Source organism: Pinus tabuliformis, chromosome J (genome assembly GCF_031772625.1).
Source record: "Pinus tabuliformis cultivar Carrire ecotype Pingquan chromosome J, CPIR1, whole genome shotgun sequence".
Lineage (NCBI taxonomy): Eukaryota > Viridiplantae > Streptophyta > Pinopsida > Pinales > Pinaceae > Pinus > Pinus tabuliformis.
This window is the reverse complement of record NC_142295.1, coordinates 1424572935-1424583375: the sequence shown is the minus strand read 5'-3', so window position 1 is coordinate 1424583375 and position 10441 is coordinate 1424572935. Positions and strand designations below refer to the sequence as shown.

Below are 10441 nucleotides of genomic sequence, written 5' to 3'. Positions count from 1 at the left end.
TTGGAACCATCGAGCTTGTTATGCTCATTCATGCATGTTTCAAATATATTGTTATTCATCTTGGCGATTTAGAAGAAAAATTTCAACAGGTAAAAGATGTTAAATTTACCCCAGATCTGTGACAGAGACAAATCACTTTTCTTCAATGTTGTTTGATCTCGCAGCACACGCGCAGATCACTGTGGCTTCCTTCTCAGCCTCCAGACAACCTCTTGTTGTCAGCTACAACCTTGTTATTGGCTTCTCCACGCAGCTTCTCTGACAGCTACAACCTTGTTCTTGGCTTCCCTTCGCAGCCACAACCTTGTTCTTGGCTTTGCTCGCGCAGCTACAACCTTGTTCTTGGCTTTCCTCGATCGTCGCAAAAGTCCCTGTCTTTTCTGCGACGTTGTCGCAACTGTACACGTCTTTCCTGTGACGAACTGCAACAAAAAATTTGCATGAAGTGCTACAATGCCCTCGTTGCAGAGGTACACAGACACTCATAACCAGCAACGATTTCAGAATCGTCGCAGTTATCCGCCTTACAACTGTGATGATCTTAGTTCAAAGAACCACCCAACAACCAGCGTACAGGTTCCTCAGCCCTGACGCTCTGATACCATGATAAAAATGGTAATGTTTGTATTAATAAAAATAAAACCCATTGGTCAGCTCTATGAAAGAGAGTTTGAACCAGGAGAGTCTGGCTCTGTAGAACGCTCTACATTGTTCATGCACATTACACATTAAATAGAAAACATGGTTTTAGGGAAGTTAGAACAACATCCTAAGAAATAGAAACTAATTCCTACCCTGAGGTTACATGAACCAACTCTACCTATTCTAGGATATTCTCCATTATCTTCAACAGGTATAGACCCTCCATTCATATGAAACAGAAAAAGAATACTCGAAGGACACAAGTCGTATTAAAACTAAAATCGTGATGCTTGAAAGATACTGTGATTAGAACCTTCCCTCCATTCATATGAAACAGAAAGAATACTTGAAGGACACAAGTCGTATTAAAACTGAAATCGTGATGCTTGAAAGATACTATGATTAGAACCTTTAGAAGCAGTGATATTGTTCAGAATCAACAATATACAACAAAAACAAGGGACGTTTTAGTCTATCAAATCTGCATATTAAGGGAATAACCATGTAAATTAAATTGCTCCACCCAAATAGGAATCATTGCAACTTACTCATAACTAGTGACAAAATAGGTATTGCTCAATGTATAGTAAAGAAATAAGGGTAAGTCTTAGCAAGCAAGAATGGAACACTGTAAAAGAAATTAAGAACGGAAACTGTAGTATCTTCCAGGCCACCTTAGTCTAGCAAGTCCACCTCAGTACAATAGTCTAGTAGCCTTTTAAACACTAATTAACATTATACAGATAGTCATGTATTTTTGCTTCCCAGATCTAAATTAAGGGAGGGGCCAAGCCAAATTGGCAAATACCGCAGACCATGTATGTATATGTATATATTCCTAGTTAAATAAACAACTCTCGACTATTCTTGAAAGACCCAGAAAACAAAACCCTCTGTAGGTGGAAAAACAATGGTAAACCTAAGACATGAACCTAGAGATACCGTGAATGAATAACCTGGAGACAAGGGAAAATTCTGGGTCAGCCATTGAATTCTGCTAACCTTTCCTCCGTAGCTTGATAGCAAACAAGTGGAACGACAAGATGGTAGGTGATTGTATCTGCAACAGATTCAAACCATTGAGTTAATGCAAAATAGGGGAATTACTAATTTGCAGTCCAAGTAACAACAAAATCTATGGAGAAGAGAAAAATTATCATAGAGAGGAGTGGGACCTCCCTCAGTGGTATTGAGAAGGATCGATTGTAAGAGTCATATAATGATAGAATACATCTGTAGTGTCGAGCTTTCCCTTATTGAAAGTATATAATAAATCACATTATAGCTCTTCAACCACATAAAAAGAGAACACTACCTCTTGTGCCTCACAAATCAAGAAGGCTTCATTTTAATCTTTGGCGAGCATGGATGAGTGATCAATCTTGCTTTAAGCTCCAGACAAATTTGAGCGTTGAATTTAGATGGCTGCACCACGTATGAAGAACTTTAACCCATATTTATCTTGACTCTCTGATTCCAAGCATAGAAAAATATCGATTTACCTCTTTCCACCGTTGACTTTAACCAACTTAATTTCACGGTCTTTCCAACCACATACACAGAAACACATGCTTCTTTCGAAGAATTTATGGCGCAGTGTGAAAACTTGTTTGGAGGAAATTGTGACGTGAACTCTACGGAATTTGACTGATGAAAAAAAGGATAAATTTCCAAATTCTAGTTTCTATATTTACGATTGAAATTTCTTCTCCATTCGCTGGACCTTTTCTTTGACAACAAAAGAAATATGATCATCTTGTAATTTTGATCAATAACAGGGATGACATTCATTTCAATACACAAAGAATCCACCTATTTTGATAGTTTTAGTTTCTAAGAAATGTAAGGCTTCTACAAATAAAATAAATAAATAATACTTGGGCATGTCGAGGTCATCGAGAGAAGAGACTTGTCACACAGTCGACCCAGTCAGCATGTTTGACTTGGGAACCATGCATAAGCCATCAGTAAGATAAATCTGCATTGCACTGACCTGGGTCAGGCATGGCATTGGTGTAGAATCATGAAATGGAAATAAACTTGTCATAATCATTCTCAGAACTTAGACTACCAAGAAGCCAAAGATTAGCTGACCGCTTCTAAGAAAAAGGAAGGGTAGTAAATTTGTAAACATTTCCAATTCCCTACAACCAACATTGACCGATTCTGAGCAAAAATGTGTGGATTACCTGGAATTTGGACCAGAGGAACTGGAGATTTGTAGAACCCTCCACCGGCAAGCAAAACGCAAATGAGAGAAACTATTAGGATGGCAACAAATAAATCCTATGCTATCGGGCTTTAATTGAGTGGCCGCTGTACATGCCCACAGTTTGATTGTGCCAAGGCCAAAATCGGTGGGCATATATAGTCGCCATTCAATACAACCTCATAGCAGAAGATTTATTTGTTGCCATCCAGGATGGCTGAACATTTACCTAATTCGTTCGAAGTCAAGGAGGACCATTGGATCGAGTCTCGAAAGATTCAATGGCAAGGATTTGTTGCAAGTGTAATCAGTTTTGGATCCCAGTGCCCAGGTGCAAGACTAGCCAGTTGGGTTCCCCCTTACCCATTAATTAGCATTCCCTTAGCCATTAATTAGCATTGAAGAGGTGAATGCAACACTTAGACTAGAAAAATATTGTAATGTGTGAATTAACATTATATCCATATCTTGTACAAGGCAATCCAGGGTCCTTACCCATTACCCATTTTTTACTATTCACAAATCCCAACTATAGATTTCCATATTATTTAAAAGCCAAACTACAACATTTAATCACGCGGGCCCTTTTACACTTAATATAGACCTTAAATTTATGACAGGAGGAGATTACTATTATCTAAATTGACAATGCTAATGAATTAATGCCAATAAAAAATTTCATGAATTAATCAGTAAAAGATTTGATGGTACAACCAATCATAGATTTTGTGGTACATATGTCATCACTGTAAAATAAGGGTTGAGCCAATAAGATTTGAAATAAATATATTAAAACATTTTCAAAAAATAATAAAATTTAATTTTTAATTTCTAATATTAAACTATATAAAAATATGCAATTTTTTTTAGACAAAGCAAACTAATAGCTGGTCAAGCAAAAAACTGAACACAATATGTACCGATTAGGGAAAGTATAATAATAATGTACATAAAGTATTCAAAATACATATCAAAATATAAAATATATATTTTAATTTTTATTGTAACATCAAATAATATTATAAAACTAAAACATATAACTATTAAATATTCATACTTAGAACATATATATCCATGGATCTTATTAGTCTCTGCCATTTTGCATGGGACTATAGTAATCGGTTTGATGTATTTATGTATTTGACATTAGTTATGTTTGTGAAAGGTTTTGTTTTTTTTTCATGTTTCATTATTTTGAGATTAATCCCTTCTTATTCAATTTCTCCGTCTTATTTGACCTCTTCTCAAGGCGGAAGAGGCTGGACTATATAATTTTATATAATTTTTTTGTTCAATTTCTCTGTCTTATTTGACCTCTTCTCAAGGCGGAAGAGGCTGAACTATATAATTTTATATAATTTTTTTGCAGTTGGCCGTTAATTTTTAGAGATGCTGAACTATATAATTTTATATAATTTTTTTGCAGTTGGCCGTTAATTTTTAGAGATGTTTTCCAGTGTCGAACTAATATTAGCATTAGTTTGAGCTATTAAATGTTATGTATTATTAAGGTGCGAAAATGATTTTTTGCTATGGTTGTTGCAGTGCAGGCGCTGCAACTCGGTTACAGGTGGATGCATGCAAATTACAGGTGGATGGATGCATGCAAATAACTTTAACTACTTAACCGACTGGATCTACTTCAATCTCTCTATTTGGCCTTGGATCTGGATCTTTGGTAAAGGAAGTAGATATGAGCCGACACAGAAGCTCCCATCTGAGCATTTGAGGAGCATAGCCAATGTTTAGTTGCAGAGTCCAATTTATTGATACAGGGCCAGCTCTTAGGGGAGAGGGGCTATGCGCATGCCATTTTTTGGATGTCTTTCGGCAGGCTGTGAATGGTTTCTTTTTATGGCCTCTATCTTTTTATGGCCTCTATTTTTCAAGGTCTTCTGTCAAACCGATACCTGGATACCTTGGTTTCTTTTTATGGCCTCTATTTTTCAAGGTCTTCTGTCAAACCGATACCTGGATACCTTACCTTCCTTTACGGCTCTCACTAGCACCGAAAAGCACCCACTAGCGCTGGTTCCTGGCCATAGTTCTGAGTTACCAGAGTTTACTTAATGCCTTGATGCCTTGTTCTCTGGTTATATGAAGAATGTGAAGAAAATCAAGATTGTGAAGAAAATGATGAGGCAACTAGCTCTCTTACCTTTTCTGATGTTGCCTGATGTTGCTGAAGCCCACTGTTGCAACACTTCCTCAATTGAAGTCTGCTCGCTGCCTCAATTGAAATCTGCTCGCTGCGCTTCCTCAATCGAAGTGCTCCATTCTCCACTGTAACTAATTTCACCGACATTAATGGCAGTTTTCCTCATTAACAGACATAGGTGAAGACTGAGGAACAACAGTTGCAATAATGGGCATCCCATTTCCATTCATATAACCTATTCCCTGCACTCTCTCACACACATAAGATGCCAACATGATTGTAGTCAGAATCCCAACTGCAATGGCTATTCCATACCCTAACCCTACTTTACTCACATTCTTTACATCAATGAAGATACTATTGCTGTTCATCTCTGCTATTCTATTTTGGAACTACAAGCTCTCCTTTCAATGTGAAGTTTTCCCTTCAGTATTCATAGGAAAATAATCAATATCACCATGGGCGTCCGCCATTGATGAAATCCTACATTCCAACAACCCCAGTCTGTAGGCTAACCGTATGTGGAAATTGGAAGTGTGAGGGCAGGGTTGTCTTTTCTTGCTTCAAGCTGCAGCCAAGGGTCACCTACTCCGCCAGGTAGATCTTTAAGGCTCGATGAGACAAAGCTCAAAAGGCCATGAAGTTGAAACTAGTGCACCTATAGTGGGCAGTTGGATTATCCTTCTGCCTCCTGTATTGACATATTGAAACTAGTGCACCTATAGTGGGCAGTTGGATTATCCTTCTGCCTCCTGTATTGACATATTGACATATTAGTAGACATATTTCCATGATACAATGTTAAGTGGCATGGTTTACGCCCTGCATTCTATGTTATGGAGTAGGAGGTGAGGCATGTGGCACTCATGGGAGGGCCACATGGTCCATGGAGGTATTTTCATTTTTATTTTTAAGCACTTTAATGACTTTGTGAACCTTAACTTTCAGCTAATTCTTATTGCTGCAGAGTTGGTTTGAAGTTCTTAGTGTTAGAGCTACCAGAGAAACAATGGTAGAATATTGTGAGATTTCAGTGTGGGGAGACTTATTTTTACCTGATGTAGCTCTATAAACTCTTTTTGTATGGTGACAAAGACAAATTTACTGAAAGTAAGTGCTCTTTATTCATTTTTCATTCTTGCATTACAAATTTCGCTTGAGATCTTGTTTCTAGAGAGGTTAACCGGATCTACATCATCTGTCTTTGTCGGTGATGCTTAACTCTTTACTGTAGGTGTCCTAGATTTTGCTATTGGTATTTATGTTCCCTCCGGCACTTTAGGCTCTGCCTATGACTCTACGTTTGTTGGTCAATTTGATTCCATCGTACGTCTATGGATCCTGCTTGTGTGTTTCCTGCCTTTCACTTCTATTCTAAGATGGTAGGCATAAGAATGAAGCTTATACCTTATTATCTAAGAGATGTTCATCATCGCCAGTGTCGCAAAATCTCCTTCCACCATGACAAGGGAAGTTATCCTCTTCCTTCACCATAATACACAATTGTCAAAAGGATTAAGACTTAAATGGATTGCAAAAATGGAAGAGTCAGGAGATATGCCTATTGTAACCTTAGTATAAATAGTGCATGAGTAGCAGATATAGGAACATCGAGAGGCGTTACTAGCTCAAAATCTATAACCAACCCTACATTTATTCTATTAAGAATGGCATAGAAGGGCTTACTTGCGCTATTACAACTAAAAAAAACTGATAAATATTGGGTTACAAAATTCAAATCGGTGAAGGCTACAGTGCTCTGCAAGGCCCCCGACAGCTAGTGTCTATAGTTTCAGCTCCGTGAAGGTGGCAGTGTTTTATAGGGCAGCAACACTTCCAGACTTAAAAGGTGTTTGGGAAACTATACCAATTCTGGAAGTCCCTCCTCACCTCCCCACTGGTAGCAGGTACTGTTGGATTTGCAATTTAGTGTTTGTACTTTCAAGTTTGCATTAGAAGATCTGACAGGGACAAGGATATTGCAACAGATTTAATAGTTTCTTTTCAATGGCACAAAACTTGAATTTAGGTACTCCTCTGTAGTCCACACATGTATGCATCCACTCTTTCTAAATGTCATATTCAGATAGGAACAATTGGCCATTCACTCTTTCTAAATTCAGAGTACTTTTATACAAATCCATACATGCATTGGATTCCGTTTTCATAAAAATATATTTGATTCCCGGCTATTTAAGTGCGTGTTTATTGTCATTGTCGTTGAAATGCTTGAATGCATCCTATTAATTAACATACAGAGCCGGAGACCTTATTTTTAGCGTATGGGACCTTTAACTAGATTTCTCTTGATTCTCTCGATCTATGACACTTGCATTTGCAGTGATTTCTTAAAATGGAGTGGGGCCGAGCTGAGTGACTTGTATCTTTTTCTTAAGAGGCTATGAATGCCTGTGGAACTAATCTTTTAAGTAATTATATATTTTGAATGAGTAGTATATGTTCTTTTTTGGAGTGTATCTCTATCCCCTTGATGCTGCGTGTAATTATGGCCCTTAAATTTGTTCTAGCAAGAAAAGATGAAATTCTAAGATTTTGTAAAGGGTGATGCAAATGCAGTTTGTAATAAACCTAAATCAATCATATCTTGCTGACAAACTTCTAAGAATCATATGGTTCAACAAGATTTCTGGCCTCTAATTTAAGTGTAGTTTGTTCTTTCTCTCCATCATATTTTGGTAGCAACTTCAGATAAATATATGTGAGGTCATGCAAGTTCTAAGGTAAAGCCAAAGGTCCATATCTAGCTGCTGCCCATGGGTTAACCCTTCTGACATTAGCTCTTGGGTTGTTTCCAGCCATTAGGTGTTTCAAAATCAGCTTTTTTACTTCAGGTGATACTAGAATACGAGGGCTTCTCAATGATCGAACGCAACTACTGCAATCCTGGAGGATCATACAACAAGGCCCCCTAAGCCCTTCCACACACTGGACGACATCGTTGATCACATCTTTATATATAACTGTATGGTATTTGTTATGATTTCTCATTAGCATCGCTAGCTTTATTAGCTCAGTGTTTAGATGATAATGAGCTTAGAGTTTGTGATTCTAGCATGTACAACCAAAATACCCAAATTTGTGAATTTAACCTGTTGAGGTTCAAGAACTTGCAAATATAACTTGCCACAAGAAGGCAAACAATAAAGTTAGTCTGTAAAATAACTACAAATATCAGATGGAATCATTGTTATTCACTATAGTCTTCCACTGAATTTTTGGTGCTCTCTAAGATTAATGTCTTGATATTATTCTTCGTTCAAGAGTGTGTAAAGGACAATCAATTACAAAACAGTAAGATGCAAAAATATGGATAGACGTTATATAAAATTCCAGAGAGGGTGTACCCATGGGTTATGTAGAGTCTGTAGGAACAATGTTATTAAGAGCTGAAGATATTTATTCCTGTGGAATTTTATTGACTTAGAAACTGTCAAGGGAATCCGGTAACCAAATTATCTAGAGATTAAGTGCGGTGGTTCTAGTTTCAATGTTACTTGTTTTACAATTAATTTTCTGTTTTTTGGTATAAAATGAGGGATGAATGGGAGTCTCGGAGTAGATAAATCACAATGGTAGTCGCTTCATTTTCTCCTAATAAAATGAAGGATATACATGAAAGAATCTGACAAAAGTTCTTCTTACTATCTGAGTACGGATTCACATTGTTTCCTATCTGAGTACGGATTCACATTGTTTCCTAGTTTCAAGGGCACTCCTAGGAAGTTTGTGGTCTTAAGTGGTCAGATTCTGGTGAGCAATTTGTAAGAGGAGGTAATGATAATATCCGTCTCATTTGGGATGTAAAAGCAATGTCATCATCGTCCTCATCGAGAGATCAATATCTCCATTGATGTGACAAGCACCAAGTTGTTGTAAAAGTTCTTACATGGTGTCCTTTCCAAGAAAATTTACTAGCAACAATCGATACACGAGATCTCAGGTAAGGAATATAACTCTCAACTTCTTTTTTTCAAAGATTTGCACGCTGTGATTGGTCTTGACTTCTTTTGATCTGGAAATCAAGGTTTGTGCCCTGCAGTGGAATAGACATCAGAAGGAGCTCCTGAGCAGCCATCAATTCAGTAAAAATAAAATGTCTATGGAAATATCCTACTATGTTCAAAGTGGGTGAACTTACTGGCCACATTGCACGTGTCCTGCATCTTGCACAGGTCTTGTGAAGCAATCAATCTGATTTCAATCCAGTACCAAAATTTCTGCATCTCAAGGAAGAATTGTGCTTCATTGCCATGTTTGTTTCGATTACAATTCAAGTTATAAATGTAATATTCAATCTCAAAAACAGAAAAGCAACACCTCCTTGCGCTTATTACTGATTTGCAGATTGTAAATTTTTGCAATCTTATTTTCAGATTCATGTTTTTAGTGGCCTTTCAAATTTTTATTCTGATCCAACACTTGAAATATCTTTGAGAATAAAGTTGAAATCTTTGAAAATAAAGTTCAAATCTTCCATTTATCTTAGCCTTAACTTCTATGAAGATTTGCAATATATCTCTTAGCATATGAACCCTTGTGTATTTATATATGATTATTTTCCTGTTTATGTTTATATCTGATTTATTTGATAAATTTATCTGCCTTATGTGATCATGTATATCTGCATTGCACCATTACCACCTTTGTCATCCTCGAAGTCATCAAATCACTGCACATAATCAATTACATTGACTTCAAAGACAAATTCATTCTGAAGGATTACTGAAATAGTGTTGTGCTCTTATTTCACTTCACCTTTGTGACATGAAAGCTCACTCGTGCATCCATAAGACTAGTAGAAAAAGAGAAAAATAAATTCCACAACAAGCATAGTCTATACAATAGTTAAGCTATCCATCCGATAAGTTTCTTCAGGAATTACTCTGACACTCTGCCATTATATCCCTGTTTCCTCCTCTCAAGACTCTAGACTTACTCTCCAAGCCTTGTTTAGTGCATTATGATCATTTTCTCCATCTCTTTCAAGTGTTACTCTGTAACTCTAATCATCTCGATCTGCAGACCATTCCCCATTATCAAAAATGCCTTATGGGTTTTGTCTCATGTGAAGAATTTTTTTAGCATAATGGTTTGTGCTTTGATGGCAAAAAGGCTTGCATGGTGGATTTTATGAAGTTATAAAAGATCTTTGTAGCAGATAAAGGTCGAAGGTATTCCTTCTCTACAACAACATGTCAAGAATCAAGGTTTATTTACAAGGCTTTAGGACTACACCATCATTAACAACTACAATCATAATAATGACAATATCAGGGTAAAGCTTCGTCAGGAGCAATTTCTAGAACTGGGAAGCCTTTGTTTAGTATTTCTGAAGAAAATACAAACCAACAGATTAATGTTCCCAAGGAAGTTCTCGATGTCTTGTTGGTGTCAGTAGATTAATTCAACAA

The 10441-nt window shown here is 36.9% G+C and overlaps 1 long non-coding RNA gene across 1 annotated transcript; it reads left to right on the top strand.

The window, feature by feature from the left end:
• Positions 1-4721: 4721 nt before the first annotated feature.
• On the top strand, positions 4722-9201 carry LOC149232693 (uncharacterized). The gene is made up of 2 exons (XR_016248184.1): positions 4722-8970; positions 9055-9201. It is a non-coding gene; the product is annotated as an uncharacterized LOC149232693 (long non-coding RNA).
• Positions 9202-10441: the final 1240 nt, after the last annotated feature.